The sequence below is a fragment of the Lissotriton helveticus genome, chromosome 2_2, assembly GCF_964261635.1.
Source record: "Lissotriton helveticus chromosome 2_2, aLisHel1.1, whole genome shotgun sequence".
Classification (NCBI taxonomy): domain Eukaryota; kingdom Metazoa; phylum Chordata; class Amphibia; order Caudata; family Salamandridae; genus Lissotriton; species Lissotriton helveticus.
Genome location: NC_136060.1, coordinates 344609044 through 344621690, shown reverse-complemented (window position 1 = coordinate 344621690; position 12647 = coordinate 344609044). Strand labels below are relative to the sequence as shown.

General features: G+C 53.1%; 1 protein-coding gene across 2 annotated transcripts in view; it reads right to left on the bottom strand.

The window, feature by feature from the left end:
• KIAA0232 (KIAA0232 ortholog) overlaps positions 1 to 5773 on the bottom strand; it is a 397277-nt gene extending 391504 nt beyond the window's left edge. Inside the window, exon 1 of one of the 2 annotated variants that reach the window (XM_078678507.1) lies at positions 5311 to 5773. The gene's annotated coding sequence lies outside the window, so the exon portion shown is untranslated. The remainder of the gene's footprint in view (positions 1 to 5310) is intronic. The other variant, XM_078678506.1, reaches the window with a different exon arrangement.
• Between the last annotated feature and the right edge of the window lie 6874 nt (positions 5774 to 12647).

The following is a 12647-nucleotide window of genomic DNA, read 5'->3' as shown; positions in this document are numbered from 1 at the left end:
TAGGAGCTTGCACAGTAGCAACTTGTAGCACCCAGGTTCGCATGGTGACCTCTATGAAGTTTCTGCAGTTGTGAGGATTAGCAAACCAGTGCCCCGGAAACAAGGCACTGCTGCTCGGTGTACTCTGCCATTTGGGGATGTGTACGGCTTACTACTCCAACCAACGAGTAAGCACACTGATACGTATGGTCTTGGGATAGGTACAATTGGTTATTGTGTGCCTTTCGCTATATTGGTGAGGCTGTGTAGAAATCATGTCCACAGGTGTTCAAAGCAGATCGAGTAACGTATTCATATTTTTGATAAGTGGCTATCAATGTTTATAAATTCAGTTTGGGGGAGATCGTGGATACACTGTAGGCAGGTGTCTTTTTAATAATTGCACTGATACAGTGCGTTTTTCAAAAGGTAATGGATGTGTGGCATGCAGCTAGAACCCACTATTATTCGTGGCAGCGTGTGACAATGTTAATTTGACATTATTTCTTATTTTTGCCAGTCCTTCCATAAGCTTCTTACTTGTGATAGAGGTGTTTTATGTTACTGATGTTCCCCCTGAAGAAGGTCGATTAAAAAGGCATTGGGGTCGAAGAATAACGGTTCAGTCTTATGAGCATCTTACACAAAAACACTAAACGCAAATTGCCCAATTGTTCAACTGTGAATTAAAAAAAAAAAACAGAGGGCTGATTTTCACTTGCTTTGGCCTTAAGAGTTGAAGTACCATTACTTAAATAAATACTCCAATTAGAATGGGTGTATTTTTCCTGAACATTCTTTGAATGTCATTTTTGAATCTTAATTAAGCCCATGGATGTTGGGCATTGAGCATTTGGTGCAACCATGGACTGCCCCTAGCATCAGTAGCAGTCATTTCGGAGTTTTGATATGTGTGTAAATTAGGCAACACACACTCCGTGGTAGCACCACAACAAAAGTTGTTGAATATGTGAGACAAGGAGTGCATTGTTTAAAAAATATATGGAAGGCAACTTTAGTTCCGAGACAAATGGCAGGTGCAGTTTTAAAGTTTAGGCATAAGGCTGGTGCCAGAAGCAATGGTGTCAATTCTGCAAATACATAAGCAAAGGGCAATGGCGGCCGCAATATTTGGGGCAGAGCTATGGGAGTATGTGAATGTCCTAACACTCCAAGTAGAAGAGAATAATTTTTTACGAGATCTGCTGGGGCTTGGACCAGGCACTCCTATAGTGGTGCTCTAAATGGAGCTAAATGTCATCCCAATATCAGAAATTATAGCCCTCAGGCCAATACTCTATTGGGTTGGATTGATAAGAAATCATAAGGCTGCAGTTTACCTGGAAACCCTACAAGAAGTTACAGCCAGTTTTACTTGATGGGGTCACACATGGTCATCCCATATACAGAAATGTTAAATGAGCTACAGATGGTGTCCCTGTGGTAAGCCCCCAGTAGAGCCAAGCAGGATACTACAGACTGCAGATCCGATTAAAGAACGGTATCATATGCAGATAAAAAAAGAAAAAACCATCCGCCGTTTAAGCCAGGTTCTATCACAAGCAATTATTTCAGTAACACCTATGGCCCACATTGCTCCGAATACGTGGATGTGTTATATCCTGAATGGAGGCGAACATTGTATACAAAATTCCCGGTGGGTATTCTACCGACCAGGAATTATTTCATGCGAATCCATATGCTTTCTGTTAGACTTGACCACTGTGATTGAAGCTTGGGAAGGGATAGACAACCTAACCATATGCTTTCTGTTAGACTTGACCTCTGTGATTGAAGCTTGGGAAGGGATAGACAACCTAACCCACTTTATTCTGTTTTGCAAGAAATAGGATGCTGCATGGCGGTGATGAGTTTTACCACTTTTAAACACTACACGGTTAGATGTGTTAAACCAGCCATGGCACAGTGCATTAAATCAGATGACATGTATGTGGTCAATTCTGTATTGTAATTTTTATGGGGTTATGTGGCCCCGCCCGAGACAGCCGCCTAACTACATTAGGTAGAAGCTTAAGCAGATAGCTGTTGCAGATTTGAACGTATTCGATGATGTAACGCGCTGCTAGCTCCTGTTTAAATCGCACAGTTCCCCAACACCCCCCTGCACTACACTTTTTGATACTTGGTGGTTTGGTAAAATGTTTATACCTGGATGGAATACATCCCCTAACGGCATTTATGTTATTTAATGGATAGTGATGTATGTATATTTTTAGGGTTGCAACCCTCTGATGGAAAGGTGTACTTTTATTGTCTCACTGCGCTAGCACTATTATATATCTGAAGAATTGGCTGACTTATTTTCCTTTGGAATGGAATGCAAGGTTTAAACACTTTTGCTGTTTAGTGGATTGCTCTGTATATGTTTTTATCCAATGTAGGTTTGGTATGGCCAATGTTGTTAGTTTGTACTTTTAAATTATTGTGATGCTGAGAGCTGAAACAATAAATAAAATACATTGAGACTGAAAAAACAAAGCATTAATTTAGGCTCCCTCACATTACTGGGTGTTGGGTGCACTCGATACGTTATAGAGCTCACCTTAAATGTTCCTAACAGAGATACCAAAGATGTTAACTACCTTTAAGCCTTATGCAGACTCACTTGGCTATAATCCAACCAAAAAGCTGGATGACACTATATATGATAAGTTCTGCTTGTAGGATTTGCGAGATCTATATATGTAGATAGATATAATCTATATTTGTAGCTATCTCAAGAGCAACATATATATATATTGAATTCAGCATTGGCGTTCTTGGCACTGTACACGGAACGCCAGTCGTTTTTGGCTCTCCCCTTTGACCGCTTGCTTTTGGAGGAGTACAGGAGTGCTAGATGGTGAGCCCCCAGTTTGGTAGCCAGGAAGAGGATTAAGTTTGGCAGCTGTGGGAGGCCAAGGTCACAAAGCGGGCGGTTTTCGCGACTGCCAGCATGGGGACTATGCTTTCCTAGCAAGAAATGCCTTACCCAGGAGACTGGCGCCAGGTGGCGACTGGGCACTGCGGACGCCTACGCCGAAGCAGTGAGGTCAGTCTCGGCGTACTCATCTTTATGCATCGGTCCCCTTCAACCTCGGTTCATAAGCCTGGTTTGAACTTAATTCTGCTTCAGGTTATTTTAGACGATTGCCACTGGCCCGGTGTTATTTTAATTCATTTTACTTTCACCTTCGGCGCTAACTGCTGCATTGGGACAAAGCCTGCATGTGCATATCAGTTTTTTGAAGGACAGTCCAGAGGCACTATGGGAGTGATAGTCCTGATTGGATATTCTGAGCAGACTCGGTGGATAACATTATGTTTCAAGTTCACACTTGGTGCACAATTGGGATGCGGATGACACACACACACGCCTATCCACTCAGATGTTATTGTCTAAAAGTTGAACCTTGTGGACATGAGAATAAACCACTTTCAAAACATTTTGGTGTTCACATTTATTTCCTGGACTAATCTATTAGTAAGAATACTTTAATTAAAAAACTTATGACGACATGGCTCATTAGAACTGGGGCTCAAATGAGATTTCTAATTCTTTCTGGTTTCCTCATCCTACCGAAACATTAGTTTTATTAACCATGAACATCTTGCCCACTGACTGTGCTGTTATCTATAAAGCCAATCACCCTCCTGACCACACCACACCATTTATTATTATTGCCCTACCATATACTCTTGTACTACTATTGGCGCTTTAATCATATGCCATCACTACAAAAAAATAGTCAATTATTTTTGCACCTATTAAAATGTACTGCGATCTTAAAATCTGCCAAAATCACCAGTCTAGGCAACGCTAACTCCACATTATCGTCTGATATGTTAAGATATATTTCCTCTTATGTGTCTTCCACACAATATTGCACCATCGGTACCATGGCTTCTTCACACACTGGCATAGTACCCTTTGCTCCCACACTCAGGATATATAAACTTTTTGGCATATAATTTCCAGCATTCCTTATCTGAACAATGGCACCTTGCCACCAGCCTCAACACACGGTCCTCTCAAGTACCTGACTTTTATTCACATGGTCTTCAATGCTCAACTTTCCTTCACATCTCATCCATTACACAAGTCTCGTCACTCACGTGCTGTCCCACCCACGATGCTCAGGTGCACTCCCAACACTGATCGTTGGCGTCCCGTCTCGCATTCTAGAAACAAACGATAGCTTGAGTCCTGGCAATGCATCCATACAGTTACTATTGTGTCTGTAATCCAGAAACGCTTCTGGGCTTTCACAAGTCGCAAAGCAAGCTCTACACCAATAGCAGAGCGGACGCATTCGCTCTTGCGCCTACAACCGGCTAAGTTCAGTCTGGCACTTGCTTTAGAAAAAGTGTTTTAGCCAATATTTTCTCAAACCTCTCGCGCAGCAACTGTCACAGACATCCCAACCACAATACTGGCCTCCTTCAGGTCAAGGATGATGTGGTCTACTGCCCCAGAGCAGCCAGTACGCGCCAAGCGTGTCAGAAATGTGTTATTGCCAAAGTCAAACCATAAAGTTCTACAGTAGATTTGTTAAACAGGATACATTCGATTGCTACAACATCAATGGAAGTCAGGCAGTCATAAGGCGAAAAAACCAACGGTAACTGCCGGACAAACATTCTAAAGCCAACTTGAAAGTTAACATTCCTTAAACTAGTAAAGCAACAATAAAAGAAAACGTAGGCGAAAAGTTATTCAACAGTCGCCTCACACACAAGACTACTTGTAACATGACTTCTCCGATCAACACAGGATGTACCCAAAACAATAATCTCTCCTGCCCCTCAAACACTTGAGACTGTCCCTAAATCACAGAAGTCACCAAATCGGTACTCGATAAAACATCACCATTTCAAACAAACAGGACACGCATAAGCCTTAGAGATTCAGCCTTTAACCAAGCAAATCAACTCCGCGTATAATGTTTCCAAGTGTTAATTGAGTAAAGCGCCATAAGTATCATTATCACCTTTTCCACTCAACTACCCACACCAAACCCGCCATTCGGCAAGACCTTTGCCCAAAGCGTGACACTGTCATCCTCGGCTTTCAGAGATGTTTATACAGCTCATACGTAGTAAACCAGACCATTCTTGAGTGAAATATACAGGTTAACAAAACCAGGACAAGGAAACATCGTGCCCAAAAGCCCGTGATGTGCAGTCACAGCTGGGATTGGATGACTATGCTTTCGTCTGACATCCGTGTCACATGATCTATCAGAAAACACCCTATTGTGTATTTCACCAGGTGACGGGACCCCGCCGCCCAGAAGCACGAGAACACACGGTGTGCCGCATATGACATACCTCTCCCGGTACACACTAGAATCACTTCGTCCATGTCTGCCGGCACCGCGGGCTCCACCTTGGCCCGAGCAGGCGGGGGCGGGCACAGCGATCCGGCACCTGACTGTGCAGCTTCTGCCTGGATCTGGCCTGCCGCAGCCTGGGGAGGAGAGGGAGGGAGGCCGCGGCTTCCCGTGGAGAGCGCAGGCCCGCCGGTTCTTCACTCCCTACCAGAGGTTCCGTTGGCACATAACGTACCTGGTGCGTCTCCGGCCTTCCGTCCGTTCCTCTCAGTGAGCGGCGTCACGGCCAGAGGCCGCTGGAAGACCCCTGTGACCCATGCGAACGGGACCGCCGTTGGCGAGTAGACTTCCGTCGACAAGAGCCAACCGGCCCGTACATTGCGTCACAAGCGCGTCGCTTCCTGTGCCCCCTCCTTCCAGTACTCCTTCCCGTGCAAAGCTCGGGCGAGACTTCCGCCAACGAGACCCACCCGGCTTGTACTGTAGCCATACATGCCAACATTTCAGAAGAGCAAATAGGGAGATTTTAAAAAAATAAATCGGGAGAATGGGGCCTTGAATCGGGTTACTGGGATGTAAGGGCTTTGGAAGTGTGCTGCTGCAGGATTGGACATTTGAAACCCAAATGCACGTTTTGTTTTTACCTTTCCGAAGCATGCAGCGCAATGGCAGGCAGAGAGAGGGTGATGCAAGTGTTGTGCACTGGCCTGGCAGGTTGCTGGCAGTGCATGCTACCCCCTGCCTTTCCCCCCTCCCCCCTTGTGACAGCCCGGGCTGAAACAGCTTTTTGTGCGCACACACGGCCGCCCCCCCCTCCCCCTACTTCACAGGTCTTTAAAAGACCATTCACTTGTTAATTACGCTTTGTTGATTTTTCACTCCTTCTAGAGCCCCTGCATGGTCACTGACTATTGCTGGAAGAATTGGTACTTTAAACAATACCAAGCGCTGTCAGCTGAAACTCCGAGGAATCGGGTTTTGGCTTGCAGGAATCGGGAGGCGGGAGACTAGCCCTGAAATCGGTAGTCTCACGCCTGAATCGGGAGTGTTGGCATGTCTGTAGTAGCGAGCATCACGACCGCGTCGCTTTCTGTTTCAGGCTCTTCCATGAGCTCCATCAAGTGTATGTTTGCTGTAATGTGTACATTGTACTTATAGAATACTACTCCCGGCGAAGCGTTAAAGCGCTTTATTGCAGTAGACACTGCTCGTTAGTCCAAAGTTATTCCCCCCCCCCTGCAGTTTATAGCACGTACTCGACCCGAAGGTATTGGAGCTCTTCACATTAGCAGCAGGTACACTACCCAAGGTCACATTCATTTTTTGTAGGCACGGGGAGATTAAGTCATTTGCCCAGAATTCACAGCAGCCAATTAGAACAATACTGAAGAAAAACTATATAACCCATGAACCATCAGTCCATAAGTAGTCACATGCACCAATCACAGGTAACCCAGTCCTTTACGACCTCCATTTTAGAATATTCTTTCTTAGTAATCGAAATTAACATGCAGGAAGACAAGCATTTGCAATGCAATAGGTCTCGCATTAGGAAAGTTTGACCTATTGGTATTGTAAATGACAATTTTTTTATTTATGTGTTGGTTTTGAAAATAGCGAATTTAATAGCTTTATCATTTACAATGCCAATAGTTTTAACTTTTGCAAATGTGACACCTATAGCATTTGTAATTCAATATGTGTTGTATTTACGTGACTTAGATGTATTGATATTACCAATAGCAATAGCTTTACATTTTTTAATAATTAATACTTAAATAAAAGTTATTGTAATTTATAATGACAATAGCTTAAACTTTTGTACATAACTTTTGTGAAGATTCTGTTCATTGTATTTTATTGTGACGAAAATCCAGGAACAGAAGTGAAATATTAACATCTTTTTGTGGCATTTGTAATGAAGCTTGAAACATTGAGAGAACATATTAGAACCAGCTGTTGTTGAATGGTTGCACAGATTGATGCTGTGGTGACGCTGAGAGATGTTTTGGTGGCGACGAGTGATGCTGTGGCGTTCAGTGATGCTGTGGTAGCGCATAGTGATGTTGTGGTGCCCCTGAGTGATGCTGTGGTGGTGCTGAGTGATACTGTGGTGATGCGATAGAGTGCGATAGATAGAGGGAGGGCGATAGATAGATAGAGGGAGGGTGATAGATAGAGTGAGGGCGATAGATAGACAGATAGCGTGAGGGCAATCGATAGAGTGATGGCGATAGATAGACAGATAGAGTGAGGGCGATAGATAGATAGACAGATAGTGTGTATTTATGTTGCATTGAGTAGAGTGTAAGTATGAGGTGTGTAATTATATGGCACTGAGTGGTATTATGTGGAGTGTATTTACGTTGCATTGAGAAGAGTAATTATGTGGCATGTAATTATGTGGCACTGAGTGGTATTGTGTGGAGTGTGTGTTGCATTCAGTAGAGTGTAATTGTGTGGCGTGTAATTATGTAGCATATAATTATGTGGCACTGAGTGGTATTGTGTGGAGTGTATGTTGTATTCAGTAGAGTGTAATTGTGTGGCATGTAATTATGTGGCACTTAGTGGTATTTGGTAGTATATGTTGCATTGAGTGCAGTGTAATTATTTGGCGTGTAATTATGTGACACTGAGTGGTATTTGTAGTGTATGTTGCATTGAGTGCAGTGTAATGATGTGGCGTGTAATTATGTGGCACTGAGTGGTATTTGGAGTGTATTACCAGGGCTCCACAAATGCGACGACCAGATGGCCGAACTTCCCTGGAAGTCCCGATGAGGTGCCATTCGCCTCCCAGATCCCAGCGAGGGCTCCAGGAGGTCGGGTACTTTCACGCTTTGGGTCCCCTCTGTCACCTCGCGTGCAGAGTTTACAAGAAAGGAGGGTATTTTCCCTCCGGATTACTAGGGACAGGGTACGCCCAGACACCCCTCCAAGGCTGGTGGTTCTCTGCAATGGGGACCAGATAGGCTATGCCTGGGTAACACCTCCCTAGGCCACCCGGGGCTTCCTTCCGCCAGGCCGACGGCATGTCAAATTGCCCAGGACGGGCTCCATGGCTCTTGGGCAGTCGTCCCCCGGGCGCCCGGGGCTCCATCCACCCCGACGGCATGGAAAAGTGCCCAGGACGGGCTCCATGCGTCCCGGGCATTCGTCCCCCGGGCGACCGGGGCTCCATCCAGGCTGACGGCATGGCAGAGTGCCCGGGTCGGGCTCCATGGTTTTCAGGGTGGTCCTCCCCTGGGTGTCGGGGCGCTCCAGGCCAATGGCATGGAAAAGTGCCCAGGACGGGCTCCATGCGTCCCGGGCATTTGTCCCCCGGGCTCTTGGGCAGTCGTCCCCCGGGCGTCCGGGGCTCCATCCAGGCTGACGGCATGGGAGAGTGCCCGGGTCGGGCTCCATGGTTTCCAGGGTGGTCCTCCCCTGGGTGTCGGGGCGCTCCAGGCCGACGGCATGGCAGAGTGCCCGGGACGGGCTCCATGCCTCCCGGGCCTTCGTCCCCCGGGCGTCCGGGGCTCCATCCAGGCTGACAGCATGGCAGAGTGCCCGGGTCGGGCTCCATGGTTTCCAGGGTGGTCCTCCCCTGGGTGTCGGGGCGCTCCAGGCCGACGGCATGGAAAAGTGCCCAGGACGGGCTCCTTGCGTCCCGGGCCTTCGTCCCCCGGGCGTCCGGGGCTCCATCCAGGCTGACAGCATGGCAGAGTGCCCGGGTCGGGCTCCATGGTTTCCAGGGTGGTCCTCCCCTGGGTGTCGGGGCGCTCCAGGCCGACGGCATGGAAAAGTGCCCAGGACGGGCTCCATGCGTCCCGGGCATTCGTCCGGGGACGGGGTGGGGAAGAGTCCAGGCGGCTTCACCTCCATGCCCGGCCATCTGATCGCCCAGATTCCCTCGGCCATCTGGTCGCCCGGATCCCCTCGGGCACCTGGTCGCCCGCAACGCTTTCCTATGGGGGGGACCAGATGGCCGAACTTCCCTGGAAGTCCCGATGAGGTGCCATTCGCCTCCCGGATCCCAGCGAGGGCTCCATGAGGTCGGGTTCTCTCACGCCTTGGGTCCCCTCTGTCACCTCGCGTGCACAGATTACAAGAAAGGGGGGTAATTTCCCTCCGGATTACTAGGGGCAGGGTACGCCCGGACACCCCTCCAGGGCTGGTGGTTCTCTGCCATGGGGACCAGATAGGCAATGCCTGGGCAACACCTCCCTAGGCTTCCTTCCTCCAGGCCAACTGCATGTCAAATTGCCCAAGACGGGCTCCATGGCTCCAGGGCAGTCATCCCCCGGGCGTCCGGGGCTCCATCCCGGCCGACGGCATAGAAAAGTGCCCAGGGCGGGCTCCATGCGTCCCGGGCATTCTTCGTCCCCCAGGCATCCGGGGCTCCATCCAGGCTGACAGCATGGCAGAGTGCCCAGGTCGGGCTCCATGGTTTTCACGGTGGTCCTCCCCTGGGTGTCTGGGGGCTCCAGGCCGAAGGCATGGAAAAGTGCCCAGGACGGGCTCCATGCGTCCCGGGCATTCGTCCCCCGGGCGCCCGGGACTCCATCCAGGCTGACGGCATGGCAGAGTGCCTGGGTCGGGCTCCATGGGTCCCGGGCAGCCCTCCCCCCGGGCATCCGGGGCTCCCACCTCCAGGCCGACGGCATGTCAAAGTGCCCAGGACGGGCTCCATGAGTCCGGGACAGTCCTCCCCCGGGCGTCCGGGACACCCATCTCCAGGAGGCCAACGGCATTGGCAAAGTACCCAGGACGGGCTCCATGGGTCCCGGGCAGACCTCCCCCGGGCGTCCGGGGCACCCATCTCCAGGAGGCCAACGGCATTGGCAAAGTGCCCAGGACGGGCTCCATGGGCCCCGGGCAGACCTCCCCCGGGCGTTCGGGGCACCCATCTCCATGAGGCCAACGGCATCGGCAAAGTACCCGGGAAGGGCTCCATGGGTCCCGAGCAGACCTCCCCCCGGCATCCGGGGCACCCATCTCCATGAAGCCAACGGCATTGGCAAAGTACCCAGGACGGGCTCCATGGGTCCCGGGCAGACCTCCCCCCGGGCGTCCGGGGCTCCCACCTCCAGGCCGACGGCATGTCAAAGTACCCAGGACGGGCTCCATGGGTCCCGGGCAGCTTCCCCCCGGGCGTCCGGGGCACCCACCTCCAGGCCGACGGCATGTCAAAGTACCCAGGACGGGCTCCACGGGTCCCGGGCATTCCTCCCCCAGGTCGTCCGGGCCCTAGAGCTCCGGTGGCCCAACCTGCGCCTGAGGCCCAGCCGGGGTCCAAGAGCCCTGCCTTGCGTGGGCAGGCAGTCAGGAACCCTACCGCGAAGGCTTGGGATGGATGGGGAGCTGGGAGTCCTTTCGATCCCGGCCATCTGGTCGCACGTTTCCGCTCGGCCATCTGGTCGCCCGCGATGCTTTCCAATGGGGCGACCAGATGGCCGGGCTTCCCTGGAAGTCCCGATGAGGTGCCATTTGCCTCCCCGATCCCAGCAAGGTCTCCAGGAGGTCGGGTACTTTCACGCCTTGGGTCCCCTCTGTCACCTTGCGTGCACGGATTACAAGAAAGGGGGGTAATTTCCCTCCGGATTACTAGGGGCAGGGTACGCCCGGACACCCCTACAGGGCTGGTGGTTCTCTGCCCGGGGGACCAGATGAGATATGCCTGGGCAACACCCCCCCCCGGGCGTCCGGGGGCTCCATTCTCCGGGCCAACGGCATGGCTCAATGCCCAGGACGGGCTCCAGGGGTCCCAGACAGACCTCCCCCCGGGCGTCCGGGGCACCCATCTCCAGGAGGCCAACGGGATGGCAGAGTACCCGGGAAGGGCTCCATGGGTCCCGGGCAGCCCTCCCCCGGGAGTCCGGGGCTCCCACCTCCAGGACGACGGCATGTCAAAGTGCCCAGGACGGGCTCCACGGTCCCCGGACAGACCTCCCCCGGGCGTCCGGGGCACCCATCTCCAGGAGGCCAACGGGATGGCAAAGTACCCGGGAAGGGCTCCATGGGTCCTGGGCAGCCTTCCCCCGGGCGTCCGGGGCTCCCACCTCCAGGCCGACGGCGTGTCAAACTGCCCAGGACGGGCTCCATGGGCTCCGGACAGACCTCCCCCGGGCGTTCGGGGCACACATCTCCAGGAGGCCAACGGCGTTGCAAAGTACCCGGGGAGGGCTCCACGGGTACCGGGCAGTCCTCCCCCGGGGCGTCCGGGGCACCCATCTCCATGATGCCAATGGCATTGGCAAAGTACCCGGGAAGGGCTCCACGGGTCCCGGACAGGCCTCCCCCGGGCGTCCGGGGCACCCTCCTCCAGGCCGACGGCATGTCAAAGTGTCCAGGACGGGCTCCATGGGTCCCGGGCAGCACGCTCCCGGGCGTCCGGGGCTCCCACCTCCAGGCCAACGGCATGGCTCAATGCCCAGGACGGGCTCCATGGGTCCCGCGCAGTCCTCCCCCAGGCGTCCGGGGCAACCATCTCCATGAGGCCAACGGCATTGGCAAAGTACCCGGGAAGGGCTCCACGGGTCCCGGGCAGGCCTCCCCCCGGGCGTCCAGGGCACCCACCTCCAGGCCGACGGCATGTAAAAGTGCCCAGGACGGGCTCCATGGGTCCCGGGCAGCCCGCCCCCGGGCATCTGGGGCACCCATCTCCAGGAGGCCAACGGCGTTGCAAAGTACCAGGGAAGGGCTCCACGGGTACCGGGCAGTCCTCCCCCGGGCGTCCGGGGGGGGGCTCCCTTCCCCCAGGCCAACGGCATGGCTCAATGCCCAGGACGGGCTCCATGTGTCCCGGACAGACCTCCCCCGGGCGTCCGGGGCACCCATCTCCAGGCCAACGGCATGGCTCAATGCCGAAGGTCGGGCTCCATGGGTCCGGGGAGGTGTCCCATGCGCCTCCGGGCTTGGGAGCCCCGGCTGGGTCCAGGGGCCGGTCCGGGCCCCGGGTCGGGTGCTCCGGCCCTGGGCCCTGTCTCCCAGCCTGCCGCACTGCCAAGGGCCCGGGAAGGGGTTCCGGGGAGCCTCCCCGTGCTTGGCTGGGTTCAGGAGCCCCACCCGGGAGCCCCGGGGAGGGTGGCCTCCCCACCCCGGGCTCCGTCCTGGGTCCTGCCGCAGGGCAGGGTGCCCGGGACGGGGTCCGGCAGGCCCGGGGAGGCTTCCCCTGCGCCTCCGGGCCTGGGAGCCCCGGCTGGGTCCAGGGGCCCGGTCGGGGCCCCGGGTCGGGCGCTCCGGCCCTGGGCCCGGTCCCCCGGGCTGCCGCTCCACCCAGGGCCCAGGACAGGGGTCCGTCGGTCCCTTGCAGGCCTCCCCTGCTTGTCAAGGTGTAAGCGGGCCCCGGGT